The sequence below is a fragment of the Anser cygnoides genome, chromosome 6 (assembly GCF_040182565.1).
Source record: "Anser cygnoides isolate HZ-2024a breed goose chromosome 6, Taihu_goose_T2T_genome, whole genome shotgun sequence".
NCBI classification, from domain to species: domain Eukaryota; kingdom Metazoa; phylum Chordata; class Aves; order Anseriformes; family Anatidae; genus Anser; species Anser cygnoides.
The window spans coordinates 20072228-20090839 of record NC_089878.1 but is presented as its reverse complement, the minus strand read 5'-3'; the positions used below and the strand labels follow the sequence as shown (position 1 = coordinate 20090839).

Here is an 18612-nt window from a genome sequence, read left to right as displayed (position 1 = left end):
CAGTTTTTGCAACTGTTTCTATGCTTTCACTTCAGCCCACTATTATCCTATCTGCACATCAATTCGAGAGTCAAGAAGAACACAACCCTTAAGGAGCTAAAAAGTCATAAATGTAAATTATTTCAAAAACTCACTTTACTACTTTTTGCACAACTTACTGGGGGCACTACATTACTTTCTCAGTACAGTATCATACCATAACAGGTCATACTATTTCAGGCAGAGAAGTTATTTGGCATCTCACTTAGCAGAGGTATAGGAAAAAACAGAATTTGTATGAAAAATGTCAAAAATTTCTACAAACCACAGAAAGCAACATGGGTGACTTATACCCAATATGCTGAATGCACTGTGTCCCTGGGTGGCTGTTTTTCACTAGGGAAATGAGTTCTCACTGCTTGGGATTGATGTGGCCATACTCAGAATTGAGTAATTGGATGCGATTTCACCATTTCCCTAGTGCCAACAACAAACATCTCCATAATGCTTTTCATCAGAATAGCTATTGCTTTCTAGCCCAAGGAGGGAATACATTTCAGTGCCAATTGAGCTAATGCCCAACAGAATCCTTCTACGTAAAGCCACGGACAAAGTATGTTGGTGGAAGTTCAAGTCAGATTATTTGCAGTGAGATTCACAACTAAATTACACCAAATAAGCACACTGTTCTGTGGATTCCGTATTGTGCTAATACCATGTACTATGGTTTTACAGTCCTATTCACAGAGCTGCTTCACTTAAACTTCAATGTTATGACTTGGAAGCCTCCCCGGATCATGCAGTACCCATTCAAAACATGCTCCTGCTTCTACTACTGTATTAAACTAGTTTGTATCTGGAAAGGAATATTCACTTCCCTTTTAACATCTGGATATTTTCTGCTCAAAGAGTAAACTTGTGTGGGGGTCACAAAGTAAATGGGAAGGAAATTGTATTGCTCTTTCTTCTTCATTCCATCACTTATTAAATTCCATGAGGTAATCAATAAGCTAGAAAACAGCAAAAGCTGAACACAAAGGACACAGTACTTTAAATAAATATTTTTATAGCACACAACAGAGCTGACTAACCTTGAAGTGGTCATAAGCGCGGCCTCACATCCGGAAGGTGGAGTGCTGTTTTCAGACTTACCTCAAACTCCTTTGACTTGCTTTGGTGTTAAATTTGGTTTTAAAACTACAGGAGAGTTGTGTATCTCTGAAGCCCTGGTGCATCCTGTTTTTTGCTGCTAGCAGAAATTTCCATGATAATAGTTGCTTTCATTTAATTTCCTGTTTCAAGTAAAAAGTAAAAAGCACAATCAACCAAGATGCCAAAATCTAACTATTAATAAGCACATTCCTTCAGGAGTGGATAGTGCTTTTGATTGTGAATTCAAACTGAATCCAGGTCATTGATGTTTCCCATGCTAATATAAACCAGGCTAGATCAAAAAGAAACTTACTGAAATTCTGAGAAACCTTTCTCAATTTAAGATTGGGTTTTCTGAAAAAAAAAAAAAAAAAAAAAAAAAAAAGTTTAAAACGTGGGAAAGACTGTCTACCTGTCTAGCAGTAACACTCTTGGTTGTTCAAAACATCTGCTCAGGAATCTGGAGTATGCCTAAAATTGTATGGCTAGCGGAAATCAAAAACTTTTAAAAACGGAAAACTGTGAAGGAGCCACAGTGTGTGTGCGGTACAGTGGAAGCATAACACAAAATGTGTTGTCAATGTGTTTATGTATGTGGGACAACCTGCAGGCTTAGGATGTTCTTCTAGCAGAAGGCAAGAAGGCAAGTGGGAAGTTCTTAACCATATCAAGGTTCTTAAGGTATAATACAGATACAGTATTTACTAGGTGGGTTGCCCTACTGAACTTAAACATAAACCAACACTCTTCTTGCGGAGAAGTACAGATGCAGAACTTTTCTTCATACAATAACTGTCACATGATACATTTCCTGTTAACAGGTTTAAAGCCCACACATATTTGCATTTGTAAATGAAATATTCTTTACAGAGCTGAGAAGACTGGCAGTGGCAGGCAATTCAGTAATGAACAGAAAGCCTTGAAGAGAAAAACAACAGTAACGGAAAGAATTTATTGAAGTACTCACAAACATTTTATTAACAATAATACAGTGACAACGTAAGAAAAACATTAATGATAAGCATCCAGCACTGCAGTTCCCAAAGGGAGAGCTAGGATTTGAGTGTTTGAATACCATGAAACATGGTCTTTGAACTACTAATTTCTCCCAATGGGACTACATGCAAGCTCACTGTAGCCAGAAGTCGGCCTCCCATCAAACCATGCAGCTAAATACAGAGCCCGGGTCTACAGATATCCACTGTTTCTAGGTCTGGGCATCATATTAGGACACTTGTCATGGGGCGAAGGGAGAGAGCACACAAGTGCTTCACCTAGATATAACCTTTAATGTCTGATTCATCTGACAACCTGAAACACGAAATTATGTGAATGGTTGCTTTTTCCTCTCTATTACTAGAAGGAGAAAGACTGCCAAGCAATGAAAAAGATGGATCTATTTTGCAACAAGAGAAGTTCATGACTCACCTTGCTGGAGAGCAGCTGGTGCTCAGGATACTATAGGGTTTCCAGTAAAGGATGTGTATTAGGCCTTCTAGCAGCTAAAAAAACAACAACAACAAAATAATAATAAAAAACACACGACTCCATGAAGTTTTCTTTGGTCTTCAAAAGAATTTTGCCTTGCACAAAACTGTTCTCAGAAATATGGTCAGGCCTGTTCTCCCACCTGGCCATATACAGTCCCACCAGCTATCAGTAAGCAACAACAGTAAATACTGTTAGGTATAGAATTATTTTCTAAATATTCTTTACAAGACATATAAAGAAGATGTTTCTAATGCAACTGAAAAATCACCTTTTATTAAGCAACAAACTAATTTTCAAATTTCTTTGGAGAATCTGCAAGTCTTCGTATGACAATATTTTAGTTAAATTTGGGGAGGATCTGTTATAATCTGCAACAGAATCCTGACAAACAAAAACAAATTCTAGGAAACTGATATCATTATAGATACATTTCATGGAGGTAAAACAATTCTAAAAATAAAAAGAGAAAAATGCATTATAATAGAGACACAAACATAAATCCCCAGTCTGGAAGCTATACCAGGTCACGTAACAACCATCCATTGCATTTCTTGCTCCATAAAGGAGTCCATTTTCCCAGATTTGTAGATTTTCCAAGGCAGAATGTGACTAACATGAAAAATTAGGGAAAAACTTTTTTTCTCTTCCAGAGAAAGTATCTTGACCCCAAATAATTCATGGCCTAAGCACTGACTAGGGATGGCAGCAGAACCTTGAAGACTGAGTGTAAAAAGGAATACGGGGGCAACAGAAGTGAGATGGGATTGATGCTTGTCTATAAAAAGCCTTTATAAGACAACCTTGGGGTTGATGAATTGTTTCTCCATATGTGACATATTAGGGACTGCTGACAGAAGCAACTCTTGGCAGCGTGGTGATGGTGAAGTGATGTTGGGAGCCAGAGACAGCATTGGAAAGCAAGAAATTAATTTCTCTCCCGATACACTGGTGGGATCTGCTCTGCTCTGTACTTTTGGCTAAATGTACCAGTGAGCACATGAGTCACACTCTTCACTTTATAAATTTTTGTCTGGTTGATTGATATGAGAACACCAAGGTACTTCACTGAAAAGAGATCTCAAAGTCATATATTAAAAAGATTCACCATGAATCTTCATCTTTTTTGTTACACAATGTTCACTGTCTTTGTTCTTGATTGCTTTGAATATCCATTTTGTCATTCAGTAAATGTTTCCTTTTGTGCTCAAAACAAACAGTCTTTCTCTATCACCACTGAGAGAAGATGGCATTTAAAGGTATAGGCATTAATTAAGCAATCTTAGACTGAATGTATAATGAAAGAAACATTTTACCTCTCAGCAGAGGTATTTCAGAACACTAAGAAAATTTTGTGAATTTGTAATGGTTGTTTGGACAATACTTATCTGAAAACATTTATTGGTCATTGGGCGTAACTATTGCAATTCTTAACAGTGTTAACATTGCAGAGTTAGCCCTCTGCCTAAATACAGATCTGGTCAGTGTAAAAGAAAAAGCATGGCAAAAGCAGATGGAAAATCTTAGAAGGATGGATGTACAATAAAATTGGAAAACGTGAGGAAGAGTTTGAACTGGACACTCAACAAAAGGTGGAACAAACTTACTGCAATTTCATTCTGTGCATTTGGCATGTGAGACGGAGCAGTGAAAGCTTGTACTTTGGCATGAAAATAAATTAATAAATACTATGATCTATTTAAGATACAGTTACTGTTATTTACTACTCCGATTCTCTTCATAGGTAACAACAATTCTCTGATTATCAGTTAAGATAATATTTTATTACTTTTCCCATTTCTCTACATTTGGTTGCTTGCCTAGTCTTTAGCAGATAGAGTGTAGTTAAAGCACCATTAGTCCAGGGTAAAATTGCCAATTAAAAGGAAAAAGGATTTTGTTATTGGGCACATGGGAAGGGCAAGAAAACACTCGTATCACCGAAGTATGCCCTCAAGCCAGAACCGTGTTAGTAAGCTATCCACCTCACCCCCCTTACACGCTACCAAGCCCCAGGCCCTGCTTAGATTTAGCCAAGAGGCAGTGACCTTTCCGATGTGCCAGAATTAGACTAGCAGTAACTGCAGAATAACAGTGCTGCTATCCTCCACCATTACTGTTGTGGATTTTAAACTGATTCAGAAATTCTATTGCAGAATATTCAAATCCAAAATATATAAATAAGCTTGAAATCAAGACCTTAGTGTACTCAAATAAGTTTTAGAACCTATGTTTCTCTGTAATGCGCTGCATACATATTACAATCTTCCAAGTCTGCAGAAAGGAAATCACAGAACGGGAATGAAGCAGATGTTTACCATACCATGGCTTTTATGATTTCATACATGAAACGTGCCTGACTGCTGAAGACTGTTTTCCTATTCCAGAGCATGACAGGCAGATACCATGTCTTCCATGTCACTGTACATTTAGTTTCTTGGGAGCAAACTTGCATCACTGTATAATTAGACAGTTATATTTAAGTGCACCTGCTGTGTCAATGACTCTTCTCCGTGCCTCAACATGTCAAACCTGAAATTAGCCTGTGCCTTCTAGAAATGTCTGTAGTAAAGGATGAGGAAATGCTTTTCTCTAGGGTCAAATCCTGCAGGCATTGCACCTGAAGCAGTGAACTTGCATTTAGATGTTCTGACCCAATAATGCATTGACACAGTGCTTTATAGCCTCCAGCAGGGCATATATTGCATTCCTTTCTGCACCAGGCCAAGAAAATGGTCCCATGCTCATATTAGCAAAGCAAACTGCAAATGCTCTGCAGGTAGGCATGCTGTCTTTACCTTTCAGTTCTCTCATCTACAGCAAAAACCTTTGAAAAGCAGGTTGCACAGCAAAGAAAACAATGGCAATTCTGTGCTTGCTGTTACATTGTCTTTGTCATTTTGAGGAATGGGGGTAATGGTTTTAAAAGCTGCACTGGCAAAATGTAGTGAATAAACATGTCAAAAAGGATGATAAGGTTTGCTCTTTCCAAGTATCAGTTCAGCTTTGCATAAACCCAGAAAAGTAAACCCATTAAAAATAAACAGTAACAGCCTCTTTGACATACCAGCAAAAGAACAGAAGCAATGACAAATAGTGGGAATTTATATCTCTGCTATAACTCTTCTGTTGAATCAGATGGCAGAACTTTACCTAGCATATTTACTTTTGTTTTAACATATTAAACAACATATGGCATTCCTGAATTACAGCATAAAGTTGAAAATGCTGAGTGTCCTTAATTCCCATTGACTTCCCAGTGGAACGTAAGGGCCCAGCACTTTTGCAGGGTGCGAGTGCAGCGTGTTCCTATGCCTGCATCTGTTCCTAGCTCTCCTGTAGCAGGATCTCCTAATGTGTATTCCAGATGGCTTCTGTTTGAAGTGTCATTCCTCCCAAACCCGACTGCTAATAAACTCCCTATAGATTACAATGTGGAGGTCAGGAATTTCTGCTTCAGTCTACAGCAAGGATATCTGTAGGGATTTTAATTTACGTATTGGTAGTTGCAGTATTATTACATAGACCCACTGAATTAACTGTTTTTGTGGGACATCAGTGAGCTGCACTTTACCGAACAGAATCCTTAAGGATTAGAAAAGCCATGTATTCAACTCTGTGTATTTATTGCCAGTGAGATGACTGAAATTCACCAGCAGCAACTAGTTCACTAGCAGCAAAACAAACACAACAGAAAGATACAATACAATTTTCATCTCCTATCTGCTGCAAGAAGTAGTCTCAAATTCAAGTACAAATGAAACCACCTGACTGTGTTGGCTCACTTTCAACACGACAGTCTCCCTGACTTTGCCAAAGAAATGTTCTGAGTCTCACACTGTGAACGACAGAATATATGACTCCAGTGGCCCATAAAAAGAAGCAGAGAAAATGTAAAGCCAGCAGACAATGTCATCTACCGGCAACAACTGTATGACTTGATAAATCTTTTCTGTTGTTTCTGATCCAAAGGTAGAGCTATGAGACTAGAAATATTTGTAACTGCATACATGTGGTGCACTGCAAATATGCTTTCAAATATTCTGTTTTCCTAATGAAAAATTGGAGGGCTAATTTCACACCTGACATACAGGTATGACTCAACAGAAGTCAATGGAACTGCATCATTTGCTGCAGGGATAAATGTGACCGAGAGTTCTTGTTTCATTTTAACTTATCAAGAGACACCCAGTGCTAAAATTAGCTTACAGTAGAAGTCACGTGGTCATCTGAATCAATCTCTTCCCTCTAGTTCTGTGAAGACACCTCTGGCTGTGAACCACAGCCATCTGTGGGCAATAATCCTGTCTATCTAATAAATATCAGACAAAGTCATAAATTATGTGAGGCTGCACTGTACTTTAGAATAAAGGAAAAATGACAGATGGCAGAAAGCCCACGAAGTCACTGCAGGGGTGCATGTAAGTGTGCAAAATGTAGTGATGGAGCTGCCGGGAGACAGGTACATAGTGTCTTCCAAAATATTTTGCAAAGAGCTAACAAACGAATAAACTGTAAAACATACAGGCAAAGAACCATCCCATCTTTGCTACCATCTCACAGAAAAGGAAATGCATGTCTATCTTCATGCCCTTATAACCATTAAGCCTTTGCCCTGCCTTGTAGAAAGTGGGAAGCCACATAGTTTGAAAGAAGTTTTGGAGAGAAATAGTGTTCAGGAACTATGCAATGGCCCCATATGCTTTCTCTGCCTGGAAAGTGAAAGCAGCCCAAAATAAAGCTGGATGAAAATATGAATGGAAAACAGCTGTTAAGAACAGCAGTAAAACTGGGTTTGGAGGAGGTGCTCTTCTGTGGTTCTTCCCAAGCACCACAGCAATCAAACTGGAATATATAATATCAGATTCTGAAAGTATTAGAAAGCTAGATGACAATTAATTAAACTGGCAAAGAACTTTAGATATTGGAACCTGACCTTCCTACCTTAAATCTGTCTATACTTTAAAAAATGGAAAATACTTTTCAATCTAAAATTAAACCGTCTTCTGCCAGAAAACTAGCCAGATGCTGTTATTAATCTCGTAATTTTATTTATGGGGTCCAGACTAAATCAAAAGTATTCACATAGACAATGTCACCTCTGGATACGTTAGTTAAAGTTGCTGCTAAAAAAATGGCTAATTTCAAGCCTTACAAGTCTTCATGAAATACCTTTGTTACTTGGTACTTGACAGAACCTAAACAGAAAAAGCAAATCTCATTGTCATTGCCCCTGTTTGTTTTTAAGTAACTGCAGTGTTTGTATGAACAAGGTTCATAGAGTGCCCAAGAAAAAACAGTTTATAACTTTTTTTTTCCTACAAACCACCACAGTAGGTCTCCAACTAAACAAATCAATCCTTCTGTCCTGCATATCTTGCACAATCTGCATTAAAAGAAGAGCAAACATCCTGAAGATTTCCCAGATCTACTGCATATCTTGGGATCAAAGAAATGGGACGGGACCTCTTCCATTTTAATCAGATTTTCATCTGCTTCTAACTCCTCTGCTTACATGTTTTTTCTATGCCCCTAAAGATTTTCCTCTAATCTCTAGGTCTAGGTTAGAGCAATTTTTTTCCTTCACTTAAGCACATCCAGATTAGTAGGATTTAAAGTCGTTCTTTCAAATGTGGAATATTAACCACTTTTTAAAATTGTATTTGTTCAATTTTAATTTCCAATCGCTTGGGTTAAAGAACACTGGCAAATATGTCAAAAAGAGTTTAATCTTGATTGAGCCTTCATTTTTTTCCCTATGAGTACTGTAGTCACTACTGGTGGATTTTGTATATCGCTGTCATCCCACACTTCTCGCTACAGAGCACATTGCCACTTACTCTACTCATGATACTAAACCAAAGCTACTGGAGGCTTCATAGGCAATGAAATGCAAATCCCAACATACTCCAATGCATACATGTTTATCCCATGAATTCATAAAGCTCTGAGTTATCTTTATAAATCTGACAGTAATACTTACATGTAACAACATTAAATATGGGATAATCTCTGCAGGACTGGGGTCTCATTTACACTACTGGCCCAAATTACATGTGAAAACCCAGTGTCTGCTTTCCAATAGCACTTACAATCAGTTATTTGGTAACTGAAGTTTTTCAAAATCCTCCTGAAAGACTGAAATATCAACAGGTACTAAGACTGAAGAATGAATTATTTTTGTTCCTTAAAAGAGAAATAAAAATAGGGGAGTTTTATCAGCCTTTAAGTAGTAAACAAAATGCATTGGAATATTCACGTCAATTTCTCTGTCTGGAATAGTAATCACCACCCAGAAAATCAGGACAAAATTTCTGATTGAACCACAAATTAACGTCACTGCATTCCAGAGCTGAGCAATTACACTTCAGATCCCACTTAACAAAATCTGAGACATTCATTAAAGGACAGGTGATGGTTTAAGGCAGTCACAAATCTCCTCCTAGGGCACCAGGATCACATGGTATGTTTAAGTCATCTGGAGACTGTAAAGGGAAAAGTTGTACCCATCTGCCCCCTATTCACACCAGCCAGCAGGTGGAAGCCAGCCCAAAGTACACACAGATACATATTGAAAGACATGGTCATGGCTGCTGCTGTGTCCTCCTACTTCTGAGGGAATAAAGGAGGCAAAAATTTTCCAAGCAAAGCTTTGGAAACTCCCAGAGTTGAGACTTTTACATTGAACAATGCATTAAGAATATCTGGGAGGGAAAATCCTGTGCTGGCAGATGGGAGGACTAGATGATCTACAATGGTTTGTTCCATTTTTAAATTCTATCATCACATTTGTCCTCAAGCACAAACCCTCAAGGAGTTTCTTGGGGGCGGTGTATCCCTCCACAACCCCTACTGCGGGCACTGGCTTAAAAGCCACAATAGAGTCCTTAGAATCTAACAACAAGAGCTATTCTAGGCGCTGGTTAGGAAAATGGGATTTAAAGGAAGTTTCTACTATTGTGCAAAATTAGGGCAAAAAATCTCCTTTCAGATAAGCAACAAAGTATATCAATTCCAACAGTTTGCTCTCCTGCTGTTGTATCCATCGTAAAGAAAGACGGTCTTTCTGTGGTGAATAAAGGTGATAGTCTAATCAATTAAGATTCCATAGAGAAAATGGAACAATTCAGCTGTCTGCCCCACCCTCTTCCCAGGTTGAAACAGGACCTTTCCACTTTACTCTGCATGTCACTTTTGTTAAAATGACAGGCTCCTCACAGAAAACACCAAACATACATGTAGAGAGAGAGAAGAATTCCCATTTTGAGATCCACCATACAAGTGAAGGTTTTTGAGCTATGAATTTGATTGCTATATGCGCTGGACAATTGCTTATATAGCATGATATGTATCATTTCTGTATATGCAGTTATAACTGTATTACATTCTGGTTATGATTATATTTATTTTGATTATATTGATATAAAGAAAAGGCATTTGTGAAATTGATATAAAGCATGCACTGCACAGAAGTACTTGTAATACAAATCACTTACCTATCATCCATGACAGTGTTCAGTTGAATATGGTGAATATCTCCACAAAGCACAATCTGTTTTGGGTGATCCTGGAGAGTGGCAGAATGTTCTTTTACAGCAGATGAAAACAGGCCTTTCGGTTGAAGTCAGAAAGTTGATTCCCTTTAGCCATAAACATGCAACACGTTAGTTATTCATTTAGCTAATTTATCATGAAGACATCTTAGAGATTTCCACCTCCTTTACTGAAGGATGAAGAAACCCAAAATTGTTCACATGTGGTGGCAGCCTTAAGTCTAACGTCACAACAACATTAACTTCATGTTGGTGTAAATTTCACACAACATCTTTAGTACGTAATGACAAGCACAATGTTAGAGCATAGCTACATTTTCTTTTTATCTGAGTCAGAAATAATGTAATGTTTACAAAATATAGAAAAAATATAACGGCATAAAAATTTAGATTTAGGTTAGCACTGAACTCCTAATACTTAGAAATTATTGTAACACATTTTCTCTTGTACTTGTTTATGGAGGTTTGGCTGAATAAACAAAAGAGGAGATAAAAAGGACAATAAATTAAACAAATGGGTGCCAATATGAGATGCAGAGAAAATGCAGGGACAGCAGCAAAGAAGAGATATCTCCTAAAAATAAACTATAAGATATTACAATATAGGCAAAATACACATACTCTATCACAAAAACAGCATTGGCATAATACACCAATTTTATTCAACTTACCTCAAGTGTGAACTACAGTGTGATTCATAGAATCTGTTGTTTTAGTATGAGCTTATGCTGATAATGTTTTCTAAGTAATGAACTTGCAACACATTGTTTTACCAAAATATTTCCTTTAAAAAACAAGCAATTAGCAAGCAAAACAGGTGTTTTGGGAGGGTATTTGAAAATATAATTTACTTTATCTGATCTTTCCCCATTCCAGCATTTACAACCACAAAGGCTGTCTCTCTGTCAGCAGTACTTACAACTATGAGAACTAGAAGTCAGTAGATTTTAAATTTAAAGATTACTGACAACCTGACACAGACAGTTATATTCTACAAATACTCCTGTAGTATTAAAACACAGGAAAACAAAACTTTGTATTAAGAATTTCCTTTTCTTTTTTTCTTTTTTTTTTTTTTTTTAAATCTTCATTTCATGTAATTATCCTGAAGATTTTCTTCAAGGGAAGGGGAATAAATATGTACAAACAAGGGTTGTCTCCCTCCCAGAGGTTTAAACTAAGCCACCTCAGAAAGACCTGACCAACATGTTGAAGTGGAAATTCTCAAATTATTGCTTTATTTATCTAGGCAAGGTTGGGCTAGTGTTGACACAACAGTTTCAGATGTTTCTAACTTTGATAATTATCAGGAAGTGCGTACATAGTGCCCTCAAAGCAGTTACTGCCAACTTCTGCTCTTTGCAGCAGTGCTCTTTTTTATAGATCACTTGGGATTTATCTAAGAGAAGAGCTAAAAGGAATCCAGACGTGTTCTAAACATATGGGAAGAAAGGCAGACCTTGAGTACCCCGACACTTATATCTTCCTGACATAAGGCAGAAATCCCTACTGTAATTTCAATAAAATGCTATGATCTTAAAATATAGTGCAGCCATGCATGTTAATAGGACTCAATAGTCCTGCATAGTAAACCTATGCAGCAGACAGTCTCTGCATTCATACTGCAAGCCATGGCTTACCAGAACTGATGAATACCCTATGGACGTTAGCTTGCCTCTGACCTCAAATGAATCAGAGATCTCTGATCCTAGGCGACATGAAAATCCACAAAAGCAATTGTTAAATGCATCACCATTTCTCTCAGGAAATACCTGCAAAATAAAAAATAGGTTAGAGCTTCCAGAACCAGTAGCACAAATAAGCTAGCGAGGACTGAAGACGAATGGTGAGTTGTATGCCTCATGAGGAATAGGCCCAATGTGCCCTTCAGGTGTTAAGAGTCATGGAGCAGTGGTATGAGAGTAAAGAAAGAGATAGGGGAAATAGTCAAGAGAGAAAATAGTATGAAAACCTTAATAACGGAAAAAGAAGTTTTTAAAATGCCACAAATTGCTCTTTTATTCTCTTTCCCCATTTGGCAGTCTATTACTGGACTCATGAGATATAAGGACAATTCAAAGCCTCGCACAACCTTGTTTTGGATTTCAGTCCAATTTTTGAGAATTGTGTAACAAATGGATGATCATCTGGTCTAGGTGTTCACAAAAGCACTGGCTCCTGCTTTATTCATATTTGTTGCACTGGCCACCCCTTCTCCAGTACTTTTGACACTCTTCCTCTCTGGTTACTTTGCATCCCTTCCAGCAGTTCAGGTAGCTAGGTTCAATTGGCCAACTACTCTGGATTCTCTGAGTCTGATAAAACGCCATTTCAAGTGCTAAGAACTCTGCTAACCACCTCAGTTTGCTACCACCATGTGAGACAAAACAGTGATGCTTGGGGAAGGTACAGAGGGGTGACTAGCCAGTGCTGTAAACAGACGTGGAGAACAGAAAGATCACTCACCAAGCCACAGATACTGACACGGATACACAGATAAAATACTGAGTATTGATTTATGCCTTATGTGACTTGATGATAACCACAACAACTCATAGATCTCAAATGAAAGCCTGCTTAGCAAGCTTAACATGTTGGAATTGGTAGAATATTTTTATTTTACTGATGAATGGTCATTTGATACAACTGATAGTATTTGCCTACAAAGAAAATTAACGTGTCGAAACCTAAATCTGTGAGTGTTGATATGAATTTTACTGCATCTGTAAGGAAGAAGTGAAAGCTATCAGTCCAATATAAAGCTTGGTTATAAAGAAATTAAATCCATGAGGTACTGTCAATGTGAGTTGCAAACATACATCATGCTAAAAGAGAAAAAGAAACAGCAACTAATCAGACTCATAGTGATTATACTGTGGGTTTTGTTCTGGAAAGCATTGCCCTTTGAACTCTAAGCCACTGTCCACACTATTCTATTCCAGCTGATCATATAAATTGCTTGCATTGATCCTTAAATCCTCCTGTAGCTGACATTAGGTAGCATTAGTTACAAACATGGTACAAATTTGAAAAGATCGAAGAAATAACGGAAAAAGAAGTTTTTAAAATTCTCAGTTTTCAAATGCTATATTTAGCAATCTTTTTCTGTGCCTGTCACAGCCATTCTCTTCAGATCCATATTATAAATAAAACCTTGTCTAAGTACACATTTGTCCTGCCATGAGAAAATTCTGAAATTATGAAGCTACGGGGTGGGGGGGTGGGGGGGGAGCCTTTCTTGTCATGCTACTCCAGTACTCAGATTTGGCATTAGTTAAAAACTAACTGCAAATTCACCATAAACAGCATATGATTCACAAAGTTTTCTTCATGAAAAATTATCAGACTGTTATTAAGGATACTTAATGTCTCAGATTCTGATAGCTTTAATCAGAAGCTTAATGCTTTGGCCACTCTTTATATCAACAAGTATTTTATAGGCCTAGCCTGAAGAGTTTGCTGTCTAGACCAACATAGCATAAACTGACAAAGCACCGCAACTTCAGGAACAAAACCCAACAAGAAGATTAAATACTGACCACCAGACCAGTGTTCTGAGCACCTAAGTAGGTGGTTGGGTCCCACTTCAGCAATATATTTTAAGCCTGTGATTAAGGTTCCATTCAAATCAAAACGTTGTGCCTACAGTTCGGTATGTGTCCCCACGTGTTTTTTTAATTATTATTATATATTTTTTAATAAAGCTAGACATTTAAAAACAGTATAATGCTATTAGAGATTTTGGCAATTTGTTTCACGAACAGTTGGCCATAGTAGGCTTCTGAACGAGTTCAGACAATGCTATCCGAATTTCTAAAATAAAGCTTCTTAAATTGTTGTCATTGCATAGATTGAAGTGCAACCAAGCAAAGAGACAACATAATTACATTTGAATATTGAATGTTCAATTAAAATATAAAAATACATATATATAGACTAAAACATGTGTATTTCAAAATATATATAAAATTGAAAATATTTTTCCAGCGTGATTTCTGCTAATAATACTCCTTCAAGTCAAATAGAATGCAGTGACAGAACAGACTAATGACTTTGGTGATTTAGTGAATTATCTTCTGCAAAATCAGGTACGACATATGTTGGTGTAATGTAGTCCACCACTTTGCAGAAGGTGGTCTTCACCCTGCCTTACAAAGAAGAGCAGTCAGTCTCACTAGTGCTTCCTTCAGACCCTACATGTGAAACAAAGCAATATTTTTTTATTTTTATTTTTTTAAACTTACATTGGGTTAATGGATTGGGTCTGTAGCAAGAATAAATAAAAGGGGACTTTAAATAATTCCAATTGTTAAAGTAGAAATCAAACTCAGGTCACAAAAAAAGTACAGTGCTGGCATGAACAGTGCTATATTTTTATGGAATATTTCATTTCACTGTTGTGCAGACTGGGTATCAATATAGATACTGATCTAGAGAAATAAAATATATATTTTTCATATGCAGACATCAAGCACATATATTTGTGTGTGTGTACACACATATATACACATATGGTATAGTCTATTTAATGAAAAAAAAAGTATGAAACACTATAGTGCCTTTTCTTACTGTTACAGTTAGTAAAGGCATTAGCCAGATGTTGAAACACAGGCATCAAACAACAGTGATCATTACAGTCTTCAATCACCCCATTTAGAATTTACAATAAGCTAAGCAGAAAACCATTATTTCCACCTTCAGTATAAAGTTTTCCTCAGGCTGCAAACAGAGTTCTGCAATGGACTGACACACCATCTGTTCTAACTTCAGAACCCTTTTCCGTGAAACTTCCAGCAAGGGGAACAAGCCATTGATTACACCCACGAATATAAGGACATCATTAGTTCGTATCAATAGTAAGATTAAAATCCCAGAGGGCTCTCATCAAAACCAAGACAGAAAAGACAAGACTTACATTATAATAACAAACCATATTATAAGGCATAAAATTAACAAACATTATGAATTAATCATACTCAGACAATTACAACCCATATGGCTAGTTAAATTCAATCTGCTACCTGTAGTGACATAGTCTGGATACCGTACATTCAATGCCAGTGCATTTCTCCCAGGATGTAATTACTTAATTTTGTGAATGAGAAAATGATGTGTAAAAGACAATGTTTCCATGGATTCAATGCCCCAAGTCAGATAAAATGCATGAATGCTTATCAAACTTCACAACGCGTTTTAACCCTATTTCATCACATTTATATTACCTTTAGGTGTGTATAAACATATTAATTTTGCATTCACACTCACTACTACTAAGGTTAATACAAGAAACTAACTGGGTTCAAAGCTGAGTTGTCTACAAACAGGACCTTTAAGACATAGATGCCAACAAATGGCAGAAGATTAATGAAATAAGTAATTATACTCAAGTTTTTACATCACTCGAAGCATATATATTTGGATCTTGAGAATAACCACCCACCATATTTCCATTCCACTAGCGTTTCAGTCTGTCAAAGACGTTGGCCTTGAGATTCTGGTTCAGTCCCCTCCTTTGTTAACACATAGCATGTCTTAGCATGTGACATTATACATTCTGAAACCCTGGATGTCGATTCCTCCTCAAAGACCATGTCAGCTTTCTTATAATATTTATATTTAGGGAATTCCAAACTAATGCTTGGTCTTTCCCTACCCCAGTCTTGAGGCCCAACCTTTTCTCCTAGAATATCCAGAAGATTCTCCTTAAACACTTTACATTTGACATAAGCAAATCAGCTGTGTAATACAACAATGTAGTTCATCGTTTTGCCCTAAAGAAACATGAATAAAAAAACAAAAACAAAAACAGGAACATTCAGGTAACATAACATACACATGAAAAAGGAGCTGAAAAAAAAAAAAAAAACATGAAAAAAGATCCAGTAGGATCTTTTTCTGATACCTCAGAACCTTCTGAAGCTGTCTTCCATCTAGTTATTCAGACTGGGTCGCTAAGATGAGGAAAGATGATATTCACAAAGGTAATTTGTCTACCAGAGATTTGGTTCTGAAAGGAGGGTAGGACATCACCTTTCTCTTACCACATGGTGACTTTCCATGATACCCAAAAAAGACTGATACTATGGCACATTCCTGGTCATTTGCTGCTGCTTTAATGCCGGACAACCATGTGCTTATTTGGGGTTGCTTTTACTGGACCTCAAGTAAAATGTTAAATGATTATTAAAAATAAGTAGAATTAATTAACCATAGTGAGTAAATGACAGCTGAAATGAAACATTTTACAAAACAGCAAGGATTTAGCAGGGAATTAATAGGTTAAAACAATGACACACTCATAGGTCAAGAAATTATCATGTGCTCCTGTATTCACGAAGTATTACCAAAACCCAGCACACCTATATAATATCTCCAGGTTTACTTCCATCTTTTCATTTCCTGGACAGAATTACAACCAACACATTTAAATACTTTGAGATACTGGTCATAGTAGTCCAACTTACTTTGCACCCATCATTGAACATGCAAAAGAAAAAATGCAATGACTGTTTGAAATTAAACAGACATTTGTTATCTCCAGCATTTTCTTATTTCATATCATAAGACTGATGCAATGAGATACAAAATAAGTTACACACAAAGCATTCCTATCTGTTTTTCCAGTTGACAAGTAAAAAGAAATTGAACATTTTCACTTTCCTATTCCCTGACTGGTGGGTATTATTTAGAAAATACATATTTTTCCTTGGGTCCATAATCTCATTTATCTTCATTATTTCTGACTTGTGACACCTACTACATTATGCGATTCAAGAGAGGACAGGTGATGTCCCTTATAGACAGTATGATGTGCCCTGAATATATTTACAAGCTTTCCTGTGCTGTCATGAGCACATTAAACCCTGAGATAGGACAGAAGGTTTTAGAGCACGAATGGAGCCTTCTCAGTGGCCAAGAGCAAAGACTTGGCCCTGATGACTATGACCAGTAAATGACACTTTTATTTGATAATATATACTTCATTAAAGAAAGCAAAGGACACTTTAGTCAGTCTACAGTGATTATTAATGCACATTTTGCATGGTTAAAATCATCCAGCTTTCAGACACATGCCTTATAATATGTTGTGAGGCACGCTATACTCACCATGAAATCCTCTGCTTGTCATGTCTTACTGCTTAATTAAAATAATGTAATCAAAAAACTCACAGAACAAATGTTGACTGAAAAAATTATGCTAATCTATATGTATCTACTATTCACATATTACTTTGAGCAGAATAAGTTGACTAATGTGTTAATAAAATGAAACATACCCAGCTATCTTGTCAAATGCTATTTTTATCTCAGCATTTACATACATTTGTCATGAAGGGGGTACATTCTGAGTAAAAGGGATAAACACTGTTATGATTAAACATGTCTGACATGATGTTCTCATCTGAGCATTAGGCAATGCCACATGCATAGGAAACTTGCACTCATACAGTCATAAGGCCAGTGGCCTTATGTCAAAATCAAACTTACAGTGAGCAGGACAGCTTGAATTAGTCAGGAGATGCATCTGATTATACTTGCTCTGAATTTGGCCCCTAGCACTCGGGTGAAAAGATGTGGCACAAAGCTTTACCAAATACAGATTGGTAGGTCCAAACACTGCATCTCACATAGATCAGAAGAACACTGCTATAAGAAATAGAGAAACTGAGCAGAATCTTCTTACTCTCCACAGCTGCTCTCAGGAAGCAAGGGGGACCCAGTCCCCTCACACAGGCAGACATGCTTGATACTCTGCACCAGGAAGGAATTTAGAAGTATCACACTTACTAAAATTGATAGTTAAGGAAGAGGGGAAGAACAGAAAAACTAGTAAGGAGAGGGACTGGAGAAGTGGTGCCATTTGTCCCTTTGGAAAAGGCCAGATAAACCTATATAATTATGCACCCCAGCTTTCTTAGAAAGGACATGTCTTTTAGCAGCCTTCTTTCCTCTACTCTCTGAAGGCGCTGGAAAGAGATAATCAAGACCTGAGCTCATGCAGGAGTGTACACTAATGACTTGTCTGCTTTCTTTCTTACTGCTGCTGCCATTCAAGTACAATACCAAGAGTATTTCTCACATTCTTGCTACTGAATATGCGGGGAATTCTCTATAGTCCATTTCAAATGGATAGTGCCCTGCCCCCAAAATTCTTTAGTGTGCTTGTTTAACAGTAGCATTAGCAGCGAAAGTTAAAATTTTTCCTCCAGCACCCATTTAGATACAATGTGTAGAGCCAGATTAACTTTCTCACAAGTCTCTTTGAATGTGTAACTACTCTGATGTCAACATTATTTCACACAGAAGTCTGAAATCACCACTGTGTAAGCTCTGCAGGGTGGAAAGAAAACATGAGCATGAGACAGAGCTGTACTGCCACCATCCTCTGTGTTGTTGATTATGAGAATTTGTGCCTAATTGTCAATCAATCAAAAGTGTC

The 18612-nt window shown here is 37.2% G+C and overlaps 1 long non-coding RNA gene across 1 annotated transcript; it reads right to left on the bottom strand.

Moving 5' to 3' along the window:
• Nucleotides 1–2139: 2139 nt before the first annotated feature.
• On the bottom strand, nucleotides 2140–11934 carry LOC136791148 (uncharacterized). Its single transcript, XR_010832535.1, has 3 exons — nucleotides 11813–11934; nucleotides 10116–10259; nucleotides 2140–2633 (listed from the first exon to the last, which is right to left on the bottom strand). It is a non-coding gene; the product is annotated as an uncharacterized lncRNA (long non-coding RNA).
• Between the last annotated feature and the right edge of the window lie 6678 nt (nucleotides 11935–18612).